The sequence below is a fragment of the Betta splendens genome, chromosome 22 (genome assembly GCF_900634795.4).
Source record: "Betta splendens chromosome 22, fBetSpl5.4, whole genome shotgun sequence".
Classification (NCBI taxonomy): Eukaryota; Metazoa; Chordata; class Actinopteri; order Anabantiformes; family Osphronemidae; genus Betta; species Betta splendens.
The window spans coordinates 11,867,373-11,886,374 of NC_040900.2; the positions used below are offsets into that span (position 1 = coordinate 11,867,373).

At 43.7% G+C, this 19,002-nt stretch overlaps 1 protein-coding gene and 1 long non-coding RNA gene across 2 annotated transcripts in view; both read right to left on the reverse strand.

The window, feature by feature from the left end:
• clmna (calmin a) overlaps positions 1 to 19,002 on the reverse strand; it is a 126,855-nt gene that overhangs the window by 58,398 nt on the left and 49,455 nt on the right. The window lies entirely within an intron of this gene.
• On the reverse strand, positions 8,140 to 11,839 carry LOC129603560 (uncharacterized). Its single transcript, XR_008693541.1, has 3 exons — positions 11,555 to 11,839; positions 11,328 to 11,435; positions 8,140 to 8,280 (listed from the first exon to the last, which is right to left on the reverse strand). It is a non-coding gene; the product is annotated as an uncharacterized LOC129603560 (long non-coding RNA).

Consider the following 19,002-nt stretch of genomic DNA (forward strand, 5'->3'; position numbering starts at 1 on the left):
AATGCGTTAAGACAAAGTGAATGTTCTGCTTTAAGAATGAGCCAAAGTTATGCTGAAATTTTAATAGTTGAATGTGCTGAGACTTAGTGACTTCTCCTGCTCTGTAAACTAGGATCAGGTTTTTACTTATATGCTTTTACACATTTACACATTTTATGTGATAATTCTATGCTTTTGATATTGGCGTGATTCGAGGGCCGTTTGCATATGAAAAACTTTCCAGGTGCTAAATTGTTGCGTAAGCTCTCACGTAAACAGCTACTGTAGTTTGTGTTTAGGAATAAATAATGAATTTAAAAAAATGCAGGCTGGTGTAATTTGAACATGTGACACATATAATATTAAATCCTCCCCGTGTCCTGCAACGACTCTGCTTGTCGCCTCCTTTTGGAAGCGCGTTTCCTGCCTAAAAGCCTGTTTTCTGTAATGCAGTCACACTGTGATTCCAGGGGAAAAGGGCCGGAGACATACGCTGTTATTATTTTCAAATATTTCTACTTCCAATAACAGTGAAAGGACGGGAGCAAAAAGAGGTTTGCTTTAAAACCCAGCGTCTATTTGAAATTAAGAGCTGTGGAAAAGTGGCGTGAAGGCAGCACTTATAGGTGAATAGAAACGTCAATCAGGCTGCAGCTGGAGCCCGAGGAGCCACAAAGCTACAGTGACAGAGGCTTCTTTATCTGTAAAACCTGGTTAAATATGGCAAAGAAAACAGGAAACCTGATAATGCATCCTCATAACAGAAGATAAATACACGGTGCATTCACTGACTGCGGGAGAAAGTGCATCTATAATCGACATATAGGTAAACAGACACGTGTAGTTTTAACCTGATTGAAATGTCCAGTTCAGCTCCGAGTCGTGTGCTGACGCATCGTATTAATGGCGCTTATCAGCAGCAGTTTGCTTTAAATACATTTGCTGCATTAACGTTGCTGGGGCTGTTTATTTCTGTGACGTTGTGTGAAGGTGAAGATGATTCACTACAGATGGAAACAGACACTACTCCCTGGCTTCTGTCCAGCAGGTGGGAAGATTGACACAACCCCCCAACTTTTAAAATGTTCAACTCTAAAATCTAAATGTTTAAATTAAAAAACAAACAAAATCAAACTTTGGTATATTAATTGGTATATTAATAATAATCAGAGCCATTGAACATTCACAGACAGTATAAATAAACATTTATTAAATGGCATCAAAGGCTTGTGATAAAATGTAAAATCCTGAAATCTTAAAAATGAAAGAAAAAGTAGTAGTATATAGTATATAAATATATTATTATTATGATTATACTGTATATTGTTCATTGTTCAGTCTCTATATGCATACATACATGTACAGTGTGTGTGTGTGTGTGTGTGTGTGTGTGTGTGTGTGTGTGTGTGTGTGTGTGTGTGTGTGTGTGTGTGTGATGAAAAAGTTCAAAATACAGAAAAATACATTATGTTAAATGTGAGGTGATTCGTATGTATTGATTTAAGTCCATACTCACGGACACACACTCGCTTGTTGTGGGCGTCGCTCTTGTCACACAGTCTACAATCGAAGCCATGTGTTGCCCAGGAGGCACCTCATCATCCCACTACTGTAAGAAGAAAACCACAAAACGCCTGCAGATGACCACTAATTCAACATGTGCCTCACACAGCGAACAGCGCGTTAGTCGCACACGGTTCAGCTAAGTTGTAAATGCAGTGTAATAATAGAAGAAGGCCCAGCGTGAGAGAGGCTGTAATCCAGCCTGTGCATCTCCAACAAAGCTGTGATCAACGGAAGTTGCGTAAACAAATCTCTGAAGTGCTCATCAGTCATGTGAGAAGCCTCTGTACTGTAGAACACCATGTGTTTCCATGGAGACGGTTACGATGATCACACCTTTCCACACATTAGCATCAATGGAGCCTAAACCAGGTTTTACTAGAAACGAGGCAGTTTTACTTTTGTTTTCATGCTACAGTGCAGCAACACACAAAAGCAAACTTGCGAAAAAGTCCAGATGTTCACAAGTCAAACTGAGGAAGACCCAGATGTGGAAGAATCATGGTTGTGCAGTGGTTCCGTGTGTGCGTGTTTGAACCTTAACACACCCGTGTGCTGGTTTCCTCTTTCACTGAACTCGTCCAAAGTGGCAGCGTTGAAGCGGCTGCTGAGCCTTCGCCCGCGTCCACTCATTTTCTACTTAAATGGTTCCAATTCAGTGCTAACGTCATGCTGTCACCGGACACAAATGGCCTGGCTGCTTTTATTCAGGGGTCATCAATCATTTATTATAACCAGAATCCATCAACCAATCCTGGTAATTACTGATTACAGGCAGCCACACACCGAATCAGAAACACATTTACACATTAGAGGCTCTGAAACGTGCTCTCTGACCCCCCCGCTCTTTGCACAGAGGTGCTACTTAACACACTTAGGAATTATAAGAAATTCAAATCAGCTCTGCCGGCCGTGGCAGGAACATAATACAACCTAGAATTATTCTATCAAAACAAGCTGGCACTGACACAGCCAGGATGAATGGAACACATTAGAATTTAAACCTGTCACCACACTTCAAAAGTCCCAACATGTCCACTGGACTGTGAACATGCAAATACGCGCTTACATTCAGGAATTCGATGAGGGAGTTTACCTATAAACCACAACATGGTCACGTTGGCCGTCTTATCGAAGCCGTAGCTGTAGCGTCTGTGAGCCACGTCTGACATCCAGCATGGAACCCCTAGTTCGCTCCACAAAGCACAGGAAAACAACGCAGGCTGAGAAGGACACTGTCAGACGCAGCATCGTGGGAATCCAGTCCCCTCTGATGTCTGATGTCACACCATCTGCTTGTGAAGGTGTGCAACCTGTTAACTGCCTCTGATGAAACAGAGCCAGACTGTTGGAACCCACGCAGCACCTGGTCCACGCGGTCCCACCGTGTAATTCAATCTAAAGGCTGAACTGGAGCTACTGGCAGAGGTCCCTCATTAATCCAGTACAGGTGCCAAACAGGGGCCTCCGTGCAGGTTTGGGGGAACCAGCAAAGACGCTGTTGATATGTACCGCTTAATAGACAAAGCCCAAAATAAGAAAGAGGCAAAATCAGGTAACAGGAAATAATTTACCAGAATGAATGAGATGACACAAAAGCTCACTTAAACTCTCTGCTCTCTGTGCCCTGGAAATTAAAGCAGATTTTAACAGTGCCGCCTTTGTGATTTACAAATAATTTGACGGCACAGCTAAAAATCTTTAATATCCACTGTTGACAGAATGGAATTAGCCGCATACTTCCCTCCAAACCTTCAATCTTCCTCCTTGTTGTTGTGGACTAGGCTCTAATCCCATCTTTATGTGGCTCACACACAGGCTGCGAGGCGGCTCCAGGGACGTCTTCTGTGAGGTGGAAGGTGAGGGCGGCCTGAAAGTGGTCTTTGTTGGACAGGCTCTGGTTCCAGGAGCCTGAGAATCAGTCCAGCATTACAGTTAAGCTAAGTAATAATGAGCATCATTAGGGGTAACTGGAGCATGGAGGTGACCACGAAGCTGTGCCGCATGGTCCTTCAGACATTTGTCATATTCATAATTCACTAATCCTGGAAACACACATTAACATTCCTTCGTCAGAGCTTTGCCCCGCAGCTCTGGATCCCTGCTCCGTCCCAGGAGGTCACCTCCAGACTTCCCCTTTCCACTCCAGCTCCCTCACAAAGGAAAGGACGGGCTTTTACTGCACGAATTGCTGCAAAATTCAATTAACCATAATTCAAATAATCACCACAGTATTCTAATCACACAGACAAATGTTGTTTTAAGAAGTGAGATTTGTGTTTACAACTTCTGGGATATGGATATTTAGCAGATCCCATTAACACTGCTACATGTCCCAGTCTAAAATCCACAGAACATTTCATTAAACAGCATATTCAACGTAACAGAGCTTTGAAATCTCAATGCTCCGTCTTCAGTCAGAGCCCTTCAGCATGTTGTTATTGGCACATAACTGCTGCAGATCTCTATCGCAGGCTGCTGATTCAATAAGCATAGCCCCAAACCAATCAACTGGGTTATGTTAATATGCATTTATGGGAAAAATCTGGGAGATGTGCAGATAATGCAAGTCAGTATGAACAGCAAAATGTTCCAGGTTCAAGATTCATTTTCCTGTGAAACGACAGTCATGTGCAACGTTTAGGCTGTAATGCAAAACAGCTTCAACAAAATCAGTTTGTCTCAAATTCAAGTCAACATTTTATACGGAGCAAAGAACTGACCCTGATCATTAACTAATGACACACATGGCCAGTGTCACAGTGTTCTCCACAGCACAAGAGCTTCTAACTAGTCTCATCATGACAAGTCCTTTCAGATGGGTTCATCAATAAGTCTTGTTGATTTGAAAGTTGCAAATGAAAAAAAGACATGAAATACTATATATTGAAAGTGTTATAAAATTAATTTAGTTAATATACATTTATATTTGAATAACTAACTCTTTGTTGCTTGTGATTATTGAAGTTTCAATAATTTACACAGTAATAGTGACAATTTTCACATTTAGCCTGTTTTGATTACCATTGGGTTTGCGTCACCCTGATGTCACTTCTAAATACCCTTAACGCTGGTATTTTTGCTAAAGACCATTTAATTTATTTGTGTTTGTCATTTTTAGCCACTCCATGAAACACAGCCAGTTTTGTTTTTATATTTTTTTTAATCAGCTGGTTTGTGAATCTATTCATTAGCCTCCCCGTCTGTATTTTAGTGTGTTCGCTTTGCTTGTTCATGGATCCTGCGCCTGTCATACTTGATGTCATAAGCTCCTGGACGCCTGGCGTGCTGTGAAGCGAAGCAGCATCTCCGTAACGTCGGCGCTCGGCTTGTTTACACCTGCGGCAGAATACACATCCCCTCATTCAGCGGGATCAGCCAGGAATCTGGCCACTTAATTAGGTCTTAACTTTCCAAAGAGACAGAGAAAGGTAGAGAATAATCTCTGCAAGGATTTAGCATGAGAGAGGGAGGAAAGGGGGAACCGTCTGTTCTGAACTCTATTCGCCTTCATTTCCCCAGCAATGAAAGAGAAGAAAGATTAATGAAATATCCCCAAATCCATCCTGTTTCTACTCTATTAAATCAGCAGTGAGACTCCAGCGTCCTGCCCAGCTGACAGAGGGGGACTCTGGGGCGGCCTGGGATAAAGTTTCCCCTGGTTACTAAAGACACTTGGCCCTTTCCTGGTGGTGAGCAACGATATTTAGAAAATTCAATTGTTATTGAAATCTCTGTATCAGGTTACATTTATTCCCCTCGAGATGCAAAGTTATTGAATTACACTGGGCTTCGTGAGATGTTTGGCATAAACAGACGTGTTTTATGAAGCAGACAGCCTCGATTTGGCTGTTGGCTCGATGAGTAATAACAGCAACACGTTCTATAGGTTGAGGTCATGTGACCTGTGCTCAATACAGATGCAAACAGCAGGAGGCCATTAAAAACACGGCTTAAAGCTGATGGAGCCACCTAATCCCACCTCAATTATAACAGAAGGAACAAACGACGACGGTGTGTGTGTGTGTGTGTGTGTGTGTGTGTGTGTGTGTGTGTGTGTGTGTGTGTGTGTGTGTGTGTGTGTGTGTGTGTGTGTGTGTGTGTGTGTGTGTGGACTTGTTTACTATAAGGACAATTTAACATCGTAACCACTTTTCATTGATTCTAGCGAAACCACAGATGATCTCTGGCTCTGTTCATGATTTAAACAAGTCTCAGTTCAGTGGTTTGTCCGACACATCTGGTTGATTTAGTGATTCGGTGGAACAAGTAGGAAAGCTGTGTCAAATGAAGTGGAAGCCAAGTGACTGTGAGCATTTGCAGGAATGCAGTGACCGTGTTTAGCTTTAAGTAGGATTCACTCCCAGCGCAGATTTTATTAGTCAAATAGGCCAAACTGCGTGATGACAACGACAGACCAACAGTTTGCACAAATGTTGTTACACAAATAATATGCTGAACATTAACCAGAACCACTTCACTGAAATCAGATGTTTACTGAATATGAGATGTGAGTCAGAGTTCAGTAAGATGATAATGTGTTACTACACATTAAATCGATATGTTACAAATTTTTTTTTTCCAGACTTTGGCCCGTTCTGGTAAAGGAGATGGGACTAAAACGGAGGCCCTATAAACATCATGTTATGTTCAGGTTGCCTTCATGGGCTGTGGGAACTGAAAGAACTCTGGCTCTGTCCACTCCCATATAAGCATAAGGTGGTTTGTGATTTCCAGGCTAGGTGGCCAGAGCTTTGTGAAGTAAGTGAAGGATGTGATGTTTTTTACTGGCAACAGCAATAGTTCAGTGTCCAGTGTTATGTTTTGTGACATCTCTAGGAATCTCTGTTTGTTTGTTGGTTGGTTGGTTGGTCCTGATGGACTCTATATACATGTATATGAATAAGGCGAATAAGGTGAATACTGTGCCATCTCCTCCCTACATGCCTGTGACGATGTTGGCATTGTCCTTGAATTACAACATCTGGATAATGTTGCACTAGCCACATGTTTGGTCTGATGCATTCCGGGAACCTAAACTAAACTTCTGCAGAAAGTTGTCATGAACCCAAACCCTCATAAATGTCTTTGCTGTCGCAACCGTCTTCAATCTCTACCATCTACCATTGATCCTCATACAGTAAGTACAGAATACCAGTGAAAAGGAACCAGCCCTCAGCAGCATCAGAGCGACTCCTCCGCCTTAAACCCTCTTAAACTCTGCACTCTGTCATTTGGAACAATAATAAACAGGCTCCGAGGAGAGCGAGGAGTCTATAACCAGGAAACGTGTGGTTGCGTAGCTGGGGAGGTGGCACACACTTATCTGATGCTCAGGGGTGGTCTGAGCAGCAGCCACGCTGCTTTATACGGGGGACTCGGTCCTGTACATGTGTTTAATGCTGCTGTTTGTGAACATTAACCCGCTCAGTGTTAAATTAAGCCCTGAGGCTCATAAGGCCACAACTGGATTATGGTGCATTGGAAAATATACACACACAATGTTGCTGTGTCTGTTTCCCCAGTATCTGCAGTGATTTGACACGTGCTGCATTAAATGTAACACTATTAATTAATGAATATTGGTTTTATTAAGATGACTAAGAATAGAGACAAATTAAAGTATAAAGTATTTCATTTTAAGATTAAGATGAACTTTAGAAAAACACAAAATGAATTGTGTTGAATTTCTACATAGCTAAAGCGGATAAGAAGGAGGTTCACACCTAAACAAATCCACAAGCATCTGCCTGGTTTGACAAGTTTCCAGGAAGAAAGTGTTTGAAAGACGTCCAGCATCTAAGTCTGCAGCTCAACTAAGATGGTTCACAGTGACCTGAGCATCTGTAACTAGAAGCTTTACTACGAGTTAAGCTCTAAGCCTGGTCCTAAAGTAGAACCTGACCTGATGCTGGTTCCACAGAGGTTCTAATCCTCTGTGGAACCAGCACAGTGTTTCTGTAGACATTAACATGCATTCACTCATCAAGCTAATCAAAGCAGCTTGAGATGTTGTGGAACTGGTCTCTGAGGTTCATTGCAGGTTTATGTAAACTAAAAATTGACAACAGGCACAAACATCTCAATCATCATCGTCCCTCCTGGAGCTCCTCTCTAACCCCTCCTGCTGGGGCTTAATATTACTAATATATGTAAGCATATTTATACATAGACAAAGAGACAAACTGTGACCTGGGTCATAAACCCTGAAGGATGTTAAGGGAAACCCCACAGAAATTCACAATATTTACCATTTAAATAAATTCTGGACGGTCAGATTCTTTGTGGCCTCTCCATTCATCACACACAAACCAGCGACACAAACCAGGCAAAAAACATGTGAGCAGAGAGCAGAAAGTAGAAGATAAGGATGATCATTGATTGTTGTCTTAGCAATTGCTGCTTGTTGATCAGTGCCGGTGCTGCATAAACTGAGATTAGTAATAAAGTTTGAGTCGATAATCTTAAGTAACACTTTTTGGATTCTTTGTTGTTCTTTCTTGGTCATGTCCTGAATATTTATGATAATCAATGAATACAGTTTGTTACAACTTAACTTAAGACTTTCATAAATGTTAGTATATTTGTAGTGTGCACGAGACACATACATTTACTGACATTGACTCTGTACTTTGAATTCGAAGCATCACCTGTATGGTTAGAGACAATGTGTCAGATCATGTGATATTTGTGCTACATTCAGCTTCAACGGCCACCTGGAATCTGGAAACATAGATTCTGTGGAAGAAAAGAAGCAGACCTGGTTATAATAACACAACTACTGTATACAGGCAGTTAATTAATACTAAAAGGTCAATCAATACAAAGGAATCAGTGTGACGACAGGCCCAAATCTAGCTCATTAGTGTAAACACGCCTTGGAAGACAATGTAAATGCTGTGGACCTGTTTAAATATCTAGTGTTCAGATGAAACACAGGGACCCGACATGGAGAAGACCAGAACCTTCAGTGGCTCTGATTTCACCAGTGGCTACGTACTAGTCTGTATATTCAATATGAATCTTACAGTTAAACACCTCGACAGGCACGCTTCATACGTAACTGTGTGTTTAGTTAATCAGCATTAACTCAATTAGATTTTAAATACTGTTCATTTCAGTTGATTCTTGGCTCCATGTCATTTAATCAACGTACATAATTCTTTTATCTTTTTTTATATTTTATAAATATATCTATAGGAAGAAATGGCTAGAAACATTTTGTTGAAGAAGCAAAACAATAACATGTCTTTATTTAATCATTGTGTTTAATATTTCATTTTTGTGAGAAGTGTTGCTGCCAGATTTGTCTTTGCTGTTACTGCCCACAGACGGTACAAGAGGGAAGCGTCAGGCGATTACACAGACTCACAATATAAGTGCAAATTTCTGGAGGTACCACATCACTTGGAATAGTTTGGTCCCCGTCTCTATCATATCCCTCGGAGATGCCAGTAAATACTTTTTGCTGCTGCTCCAAACCTCTGACAAGGCAAATAGCTTTGCATTGGCAGCAATTTTAACACACCCATATGTCAAAACAAGCAATATAAAAGTTTCTTATCCCTACATGAGGTTTGGGAAATCTTAAGTCTCTGAGCGCGAAATGAAAGTTGGAGGCGTGCGTCAGGCTCAGGCCATCTGTTATAGGAAGTAATGGGCGGCCTGTCGGCTGTAACTCCACAAATGCATTTTAGCTTTCGCATCATGTCACTTTCACATAGCAAACATAAGAATTTAATAACAACATGTCAGTGACGAATTGAAAAGAAATCTATTCATTTGTCTTGTGTACCTTGTGAGTACAGCACCAGCACAAACATGCATCTCTCCGTTTAGTGAATATTGCTCTTGGCTCAGACTCGGCTGGATTAGATTGTATTGATAAAGGCGACGCATCGGCGATAGAGAGTTAAAGTGGCATACCTCCTGCCATAATGCTTCATTTGTTTCATATTCATTACATGTGGTCCGAGTTACTCTATTTGCTGTTATTTTTCCTGGCGGCAGACTTTTATTAAGTTTCTTTTTTTTTTCCATTTTAAGAGGGAGGAAATGTGATCACGGCAGCTGAAGATACGGTGGAACTCAGTACCTGATTGTCATCTTATAAAGAGACAGTGGGGCCTAGAAAAACATGAGTAAGATGCAGATGTCATTTAAAATGAGACAGTGGGCCGTTGTATTGTTTCATTCACTTATTTATACACAGAAATGACTTTTAACACTTCGTGCTGCAGGAGATCTACTTTAAAACGATGGGAACGGACTCTTGTACAGCTCGACACTTGCAGTGAATGTGTTGTTAGGATGCTGGTGGAAACGCTGCTTCTCCAGATGAGCTTGTACTGATAAATAGAGTGAAACTACAAATGTTGGACATTGTCCTGAGCAGCAGCTTAGCATGAAGTACAAGAGTGACCTCCTCTTGACCTGATGTTATTCAGTCAGTACCTTAGGATCAGACATGTGGTCACACGCAGAGAGATTTGGATTTTTAATAAACTTTATTTGGTCATAATTGAATGACAAACAAACAAGTAAACAAGAGACTTTAAAAATGACTTTTTAACTTATATTAAATGAACATAAATGGGCTAAAGGTCAGTTGAAAACAGAAGTAAAAACACGGTCCTCTCCACCACAGAACAGAACAGATGATCCTCAGCACCACTGATGTGATTTGGCTTTGACCAAAGTTCAGACCACAGAGTCCACAGGACTTCACCTGTCGTCAGCACCATCGATAAAAAAACAATCCACAGTCATCTTCAAAAACACCAGATAATGAGTTAAAAGGCTCAGTCAGTCCATGAATCAGTGGGAGACGGGTTCTGTGCCACATCGGGGCCACCTGGACACGGAGGAGCCATGACACAGCACCTGTACAGAGTTTCCCCTCAATGTCCACGTGTCAAACATGTTGACTGAGTTCTTCACAGTCAAAGGATCCGGCTCGTCTGGAACCTCTGCTCCATTAGAATCATCAGTGTCTCGTCCTTGGCCTGATAGCTCAGCTCTGGCATCAAGTGTGTCCTTGAGCAAGACACTTCACGCTAGCTCCCCGGGCGCCGCCACGTGGCACCTCACTGCTCCCAGTGAGGGGCACAGAGTCAAGTCTGCAGATGTGCCAGCTGTCAGCTTCCTGTGTGAAGCTTCCTCCTGTTGTCGTTTCCCTGTGATGGACTGGTGGACAGAGTCCAGGGAGCCTTTCAGCCACGTCGGCCGGGCCTGATGAGGTCCACGCTATTAGACAGATGCTGTGGTGAAAGTGGAGTATTCACCTGATGAGCAGGGTGCACCTCATGCTTTGGATCTGCATGTCTGCACGCTGACTACAAGTGGCCACTCTGGGACTTGATGGTAGAATGAACTACCTCATCACCCGTCCATGGGCCTGGTCCATCCTCACTATCCTGTTAGAGGCTTTCCTAAGTTTCCAGTGACAAGCAGAGGTTCTATGGAAGGGAGACAGGGGCTGGAGGGTCGGGTTTCCATTCCTCCCACCATGTGGTGCCCTCACCGGGCCCGGGCCCACTGCACAGCCACATTTATCCTATTATACCAATCTGCTGGGATCGACTTCATACATTCGCAAGCAGTCGGAAAGTATGCAGCGTGATGGAACTGACAAGAAGCCGCAGTCGTGGTGCATATCACATCCATGAATATAATTCACATGGAGCTGGGCTGCCAAACATCTCAGACCGGCTTAATACCTTTATATCAAATCCCTCTAAAAGCGTATAATTTCCAGTGATTGCTCGCACTTGTGGCCTACTTACATTTACACTGACAACCAAGCAGTGGCGCGGGTCCAGAGAACACACTCTGTCTCACCAGTGTTTCCCTGCGTTGCCAGCTTATTTATTCTGCACAGCATTAAGTGGTGGCTGTGGAAAAGGGAGGAAACAAAGAGTCATTCTCAGAGCATGTGTAAAGCTAATATAGGCTCCGCTGCGAGGGGGCAAATCCAGGTCACTTCGAGCTTGCAAATATTTTACAGTCAGACCTGAGAAAGTCCAGAACATCTCCGGCGTCATGCGTTTAAAAGACTAAGTGACATGAAGGATGTCAGTGGTTCCTGGATGGATGTCTTTGAGCCTCGGAGATGAATCCACACTTCCACTTCAGCCCCTGTGGGCGTGTTCACCTGCACGGGCGAGGACTGCTCCATACTGCGCCTCCTCGGCTCATCTGCATCTCCACTGGAGGATCATGTGACAGCTCCTACTGACCGCCCCCCTGAGACCACGTCTGCCGCCTGGAGGCCACAGGCTGGTCCCACAGTGACCGCTCGTCCAGCTCAGTTAGACCTGCTTTTCTGTTTCCACGGCGACTTCACTAAGCAACGGACGGCCTCTCCCCCGGAGCATCACAGTGTAGGACACCAGTCTGTGCACTAGGGCTTTTAATGGTCACATGAGTTTCATCTACAGGAGTCTACGGCACCAGAGAAACCCAGGGTGCATGAATGAATGCAGCTCTGAGCCACATATCCTGCTGTTGTGTTTGTATGTTGAATCATTTAACAGGGAGATTTGGCAGCTTCGTTACCTCCCCTCGATTTGGAAAGTGATCTGTTCTCGTCCGAGGTTCTTGGAATGAAGCAAAGGAACATTGAGATTAATCAGAAAGATTTGTTTGGCATAAATATGTTGAAAGAGATGGAAAAACACTTTGTGCAGAAATGAACCTTTGGTGTAATTTGTAGGTGGAGTTTGGTCCAGTGCACTATAAAACCGTTTTATTATGAAGTGTAACGCACACAAATAAATAAACACAACAAACAAAATCGCCGATTTTATGAAATGAACCTGAATGAACGGTCACATGTTGCTCTGCTGTGGGTCATGAGGTCCAGCAGCCGACACTTGTACCCGGCTGCTCATTTAAAACAAACCGGGTTTTGTGATGAGATTGAGTCTAAAGTCGTCACTTGTTGCGAAAGCTGCTTGTTTTTTGTATCTTCGTTTTGCTGTTTCACATCATATGTCAGCGTCTGAGCTCAGCCTGCGTTCGGCTGCTACTAGACAGATGATGCACATCCTCCTCTCTATCCTCCCACTTCCTCGTGGATTAATGTCTGTTTTCTTGGCTGATGTTAAGCAGCAGCCACATTAAGAGCCTCACAGTGTGTCCGACAGTCAGTGTTAGAGACTAATGAAGCAGTGATTAATTAACCACCGTAGCTGCTGTAAGGTCAGCTCCTATGACATCATTTCACCCACACGCTGAGCTTGGACTAAGCGACGTCACTGTGAGCAGCTCGGTTTATTTCAGGATGTGAAATATGACTCTTTACATTATTTACAGTGATTTTAAAGCTCGGCTGGGTGAAGGTGTCCTGGGTTCTAGCAGTGTGGCTAAAAGCCATTAAAGCACCGTTTGTGACGCTGTGTTTGCTTTGCGGGGCTCAATTATCAAGGCACCAGCACCTTTTATAGGGCCCTGGCTGCAGCCGGTAAAAGCTGCAGGAGAGAGGTGGATCTGTGACTTTTCCAGGGCTTTCCAACAGAAACCTTGTGGGGGCACTAAACACCTCACCGCTGCCAACGTGAGAGCGTTCAAGCACAGAAACGTAGAAGTAGAAAACAGCCATTTTCCTTTAAGACATAGTTTCACAGCACAACAACAATCAGTGTGTTTGATGACCTCCCGCACGGAGGGAATAAAAGCCAGTATCATGAGCCGCCTCCAGCGGCAGACGGATAGGATTCAAATGACCCAGCTGTCACAGGAACTTAGGAGGTCAAGCTGATAAGAAACTGTGACCATATCCACACGACACACAACGATACAATATAATCAAGCAACGCAGAGGAAAAAACCTTCACTTCCTTAAACTGAGCCTTTTACTTATTACCTCACTCAAGGTAATTGTTCAACTCTGTAGGGACATATTTTGACTGAAGGCATCAGCATCGTGCTATAAATTCAACCTATGAGTTCAGTGAAAGTGCAGCTGAAGCCGGGGCCTGTGTCCAGCGCTGGGCTGCATCTGATTTGCAGTGGCAATAAAAAAACGCGTGCACACATCGTTTCAGATGTTTTGGCCTGAAAATAGGATTAATGTGCTAAAGTGTGATTAGAATGGTTAAACACAATTAATTGGACCGGGCTCCACTCACCCAGGGAGAGTGTGTGTGTGTGTGTGTGTGTGTGTGTGTGTGTGTGTGTGTGTGTGTGTGTGTGCGCGCTTAAGGGTGTTTTTGGGCAGATTCCAGCTGAACCAAGTGAGCAAAGTGTGCTAACTGTCCAAAGTTCCAAAGTTTTCCATGTCTCTCTCTCCTCCTGAATGTGCTGAGTGTGTGTGTGTGTGTGTGTGTGTGTGTGTGTGTGTGTGTGTGTGTGTGTGTGTGTGTGTGTGTGTGTGTGCACACACACACAAACCTGTATCTCCCTACCAAAGTGAGGACATTTTGAGAAAGTGAGGACATTTTGGCCGGTCCTCACTTCTTTGAAGGCCTGTTTGAGGGTTAAGGTGTGATTTTAGAGCTGAGGTTAGAATTGAGTTTTGGTTAGAATTAGAGCAAGGGTTAGACGTCTGCCTTTAATTGTGATGGTTAGGCTTAGGTTAAGGGGCTAGGGAAGGCATTATGTCAATAGAGGTCCTCACTTCGATGGACAAATACAAGGATGTGTGTGTGTGTGTGTGTGTGTGTGTGTGTGTGTGTGTGTGTGTGTGTGTGTGTGTGTGTGTGTGTGTGTGTGTGTGTGTGTGTGTGTGTTGCCTTTTCCCTTTGCATTTCTCATAGCCAGCTTGTCTCACAGCAGATTGAACACAGCTGAGAATGTTGGTCTAGGCCTGCAGCGCACCGTCCTGGGGGAATAGGCAGGAACCACGAGACTGGACTTGGCTCGGCCCACGACGGCTGAAGACTGCCATGCACCCGGGGCAGGGCTCCAGGTGGACCGCAGTCATTGGGGCTTATTTAAAATGATCTATTAAACCCCTGAACCTTAATCAGTTGCTACTACACTGACAGCCGTGATTTACCTACAAATCAGTGGGATGAGGATGAGGATGAGGATGGTTCAGACTGGACCTTCGTCTCGGTGATTCCTGGGACGTTGCAGAGAAAAGATGAAGCTTTGTTCCAGTATCATCAACAACAGACGTTGACAAAGAAATTGCTCCATTCCCAGTTTTCCAGCGTGTAGCCTGGTGGTGGACTGAGGCAGCCTTGGACTTGTCAGGGCCAGAATACCTCACACAGGGAGCAGACCCCCACTTGTTTGAGTTATGTCTAAATAGCGCCAGGCTCTGACAGATACCCAGAGTCAAACTGGTTTACGGTGAGTGGACGAGGCCAGAAAGCAGAACCGCGTTCTCACAGGTCATTACTGCTGCCTGGCCTGTCACTGGGGTAATTGGCGAACCACAGGGGTGTGATGTAATCCCCCAGCAGATTACAGACACATACACACAAAAATATACAGTCAGACACAGAACAAGGAGCAGGACGACCCGATAAACATCGTGGACGTGGTGAAGCCGTGGGCAGCAGCTCTTAGGGAAAGGTCTGATCCAATTAATACTGTTGATGATCCAACATCAAGCTCCTCCACCGCTGTTTACTTCTCTTCCTGGACAACGTTAGGTTTTCAGAAAATCGTGTAGATGCAGCCGAACGTCATAAAACATTCACATAGCATTTGTTACAACCCGCAGCCGGTTTATTACCAGATTTTCATTTTTACAATATACTGTACAGCACATCTGACCTTCACGCCTCAGTCACTGTGGGCAGGATTGTTGGATCAGCTGATTTCATCCTGCATCTTCACCCGTAATGATGTTTGATGCGTCCATTGACTGCACTACACTGTCTTTATAAGTGATGCGTTGTGAGACTGAAGGAAGCTACCACATATTAAGTCCAGTGGCTCAGCTCTGCTGGTGGGCTGAGGATGAATCCCATATCCATAAAGGTTTATGGAGTCCAGCAGCTGGAGCTAATAAACAGCTGCTGAACCCTGTCAAAGCCTCATAGGTCCTGTGTAGATGCAGGATGAACACAGGGGAAGGCACCAATAAATCTGTAGGATCAGGATTGAAAACAGGGCTCATACGTTTACTGTCAGAACCAGTTGGACGTGTCCTCAGTCACTGCTGCTGGGTGGCGGCTCAGACACAGGTACAGAACCTAGGCCCAGTCCAGGCAAACACCTCCACAACGAGGGAGAAAACGAGAAACGTGCCAGAAAACGCTTCTCGGACCGAAGAAGGTTCGAGGAGCGACATTAGTGTCGTTAGTGTCTCGTTTTACCACCAGAGACAAACACGAACAGGTTCAGGTCCTTAAAGGCGGTTTAATATTCCTGCTGATGGCTGTGTGTGATTAGCTCAGGTCACGGCCACCGCTTCACTGCAGATGACCCAGGCAGGCATTATATATTATTACAAGACGAGGACTTCAAACCCCTCGTATAAAGAACTATCAAGGGTATTTCTCTCAACCTTTAACTCTGGAGGTCTGGGTTTCGTAAAAATCAAGCGCCCCCCCCTCCTTCGCCTCCGTGGGCTTTTTTTTCCCCACTATGTCTTTTTTTGAACATTAATTCCCAACAATGGTACTTTTCATTTGAGCGAGAGCAGAGCGGGGAAAGCCTCTGGCAGCACATGGTGAAGAGTGAGGGAGCGAAGGAGGAGCAACGGGAACCCAAGCGCTCAGAGAGACTAACACTAACGTCACTGCAGGGGAACATCTCTGTTGTGTAGGCGACTTCAGGCCACCAACTTTAACATCGCCACTTGCTGCACGTTTAGGACAACGAGCTTTTAAAGCTGCAGGTTGAAGGAATAGTCGTGTAGAAGCTGATTCCCAAACCATATGTGAATGAGACTGAGGTATTTAAGGAGCACGTCAACCTTTGATGGATGCTCCCTGTAAATGACCTTCTCCTCCATATTCACGGTCCAAACGTGTGCGACTACGACAGGTCGACTTTTACTGATAACTCTGCTTGTTGAAAGCCTTGGCTGAAATGGACAGAACAGTCCCAGTGAGAGCGGTCATATATCTGCTGGAAACCAGAGCCTGGTTTCATGCAACACTCAATCTCTCTTTCCATTAGAACCTTAGTTAATGCCTGGCTTTAAGAATGCCTGCGAGCAGATGAATCAACGCAGTGGGTTCATGAATGTTGCTTATTGTTGTTCCCTCTGTTTAAAGCAGCAACTCCTCATAGCACAGAACCAGTGACTCATATTGAAGTGGAGCTGCTGAAATAAACAGAGCATGTGTATCGATCACTAAGTTACTGCTTAAACATGGACTAAACTCAGAGGATCGTCTAATTCCAGTCAAAAAGCAGTGATCTACAGAAAAAGTCTTATTTAAAACTATAAAAGCTTTAGATTTGATCATTAGTAAATATGTTACACTGGAGAATCCGCTCACATTTAATTTGCTTTAAAACCCACATTGCTTGTTTTTTATACTTAACCAAATCTATAATATGATCATTTGTTCATTTTATATAATTGTATTTTATAAATGCACCTTAATCTGAAATAAACATGCAGCAGGTCAAAGTCAAGCAACAGAATATTTAAATACTGAGTGATGCTTTTTATATGTAATAATGTACAAACACTGTAAAAATGTGAGTAATATATTTTATTACTTTAACAACAGCTGTTGTGGGGTCGTGGCCTTTGTCCCTTGAGCCTTGATTCTAGTTTTTTCTCCACTCTTGGTTTATCAAAAGAGAATTATTGACTTCTTATTAAGTTTTAGTTTGTTCAGGTGGATTTGTTAGGTTTTCTATGTGCAGTAGCTCAGTAGGTCTGAGAGCTGTGAGGCTGAACCAAGTGATTGCCCTTTGGTCCTGACATGAAGCTAGAAGAACTGCTGGTCCAGACGAGCCAGAGCTGCAGACTTTGACAGAGCAGATGCTGAAGAGGCAGGTGGACCTGTAACTGGTAACTCCTAGTGCATCCTCTGCATCACTTCATGTTCTGGGGGAAAGAAGGATGTAGTCGGCTGCGCATGTGTGGAAGAGGCTGGAATGAATCCTGACTGTTTCAGGTGTGAATGGAAAGGAGTTGTCTCACATGGGCAAAAATGTATTTACAATACAGCTCAAAGATATTTAAATGTACAACCTCAAGAGGTTGATTCAGGTTCAACAGTGTCTAGAAAAGAAGGAGCAGCTAATTATTGAGGCAATAAAGGCTCCAGGACAGAGCCACAAGCAGCAGTGTACTGGGATGATTGAGAGATCTGTCCATCTGTTATTTCTCGCTTAGTCTACAATACAGTGCTATAGTATACTATATATATGTAAATGTTTTACAGTAGTATACTGTATATATGTAGACACACATGTACAGTCTATATATCTACAGTACAGTAAAGTATATATCCTATAGACCATGTGTGAAATACTAATTGTTACATGATAATATAAAATAAAATGATATTATTTTTAAAATGAGTTGTACAAACTGGACCGCTTGGGAAAATGGTGCTGAGCAGAGGCTCCACAGTCCAGAGGTTCGGTTGCAGCCGCAGCTTTATGGAAGCTGGAATACATAAGCTTCAGATAAACAGGCCTACACTTTAATGCAGCTCTCTGCGAGCTAAGGCCCTCATCATCTGCCCTAATGCATAGGTAATCACATGTGTGTCACTTGTCACCACTTCCCCTCTGACAGGCCAATCGTCCGACCACTCGGAACATGAAAAACATCCATTTTACAAAGTGTGTTTTCTTCCCTCCCGTGTTTTTTTAACAGTCCTCCAAAGCCTGTGATGGACGGCAGGGACGATGTGTGACACTGATGGCTGGGTGAGGGCATCATTTCCATGGGTAAAATATCAAGCCCCTGTCACACATGTCACACACACAGAGTCCCATGTGCTGCGAAGCGGCTGCTTTTTCCATTCCTGCCCTGCCTTTCACTGCCAAATGGCTTCGCTTGCATTGATATTCACGTGAACCACCACAGGAGGACGCCGGTGGCCGAGGCGCTGCGTTCAGTGGGAGTCACCCTTCTGAGTGTCTTTGTTCACGCTGATGTGAGGTTCTGAGGGCAAAGCCCATGTCATCGTCTGTGTGAGTCTGTGTTACCTGTGTTTGCCTAAGCAAGTCTAAACCAATGATGCTGTGTGTGTGTGTGTGTGTGTGTGTGTGTGTGTGTGTGTGTGTGTGTGTGTGTGTGTGTGTGTGTGTGTGTGTGTGTGTGTGTGTGTGTGTGTGTCATGAAGATCATACTGGTAAATGCTGGTAAAGTTACTTTTATTCAACCTGCTGCAAGTTTTTTTGGACCTTGAAATGAATATGATGATGTGCAAGAGGCATCAATGTGAAAAAACGTATTCCTCATCTTTTATTTAGGAGACCATCCACCCTGAAAGGTTGATGTTCTATAATTTAATTGCTGTAACAGCCAATAAAGGCTTTTCTATTAAGAAGGGAATAATGTAGTAATTGTCACTATTTGTTGTG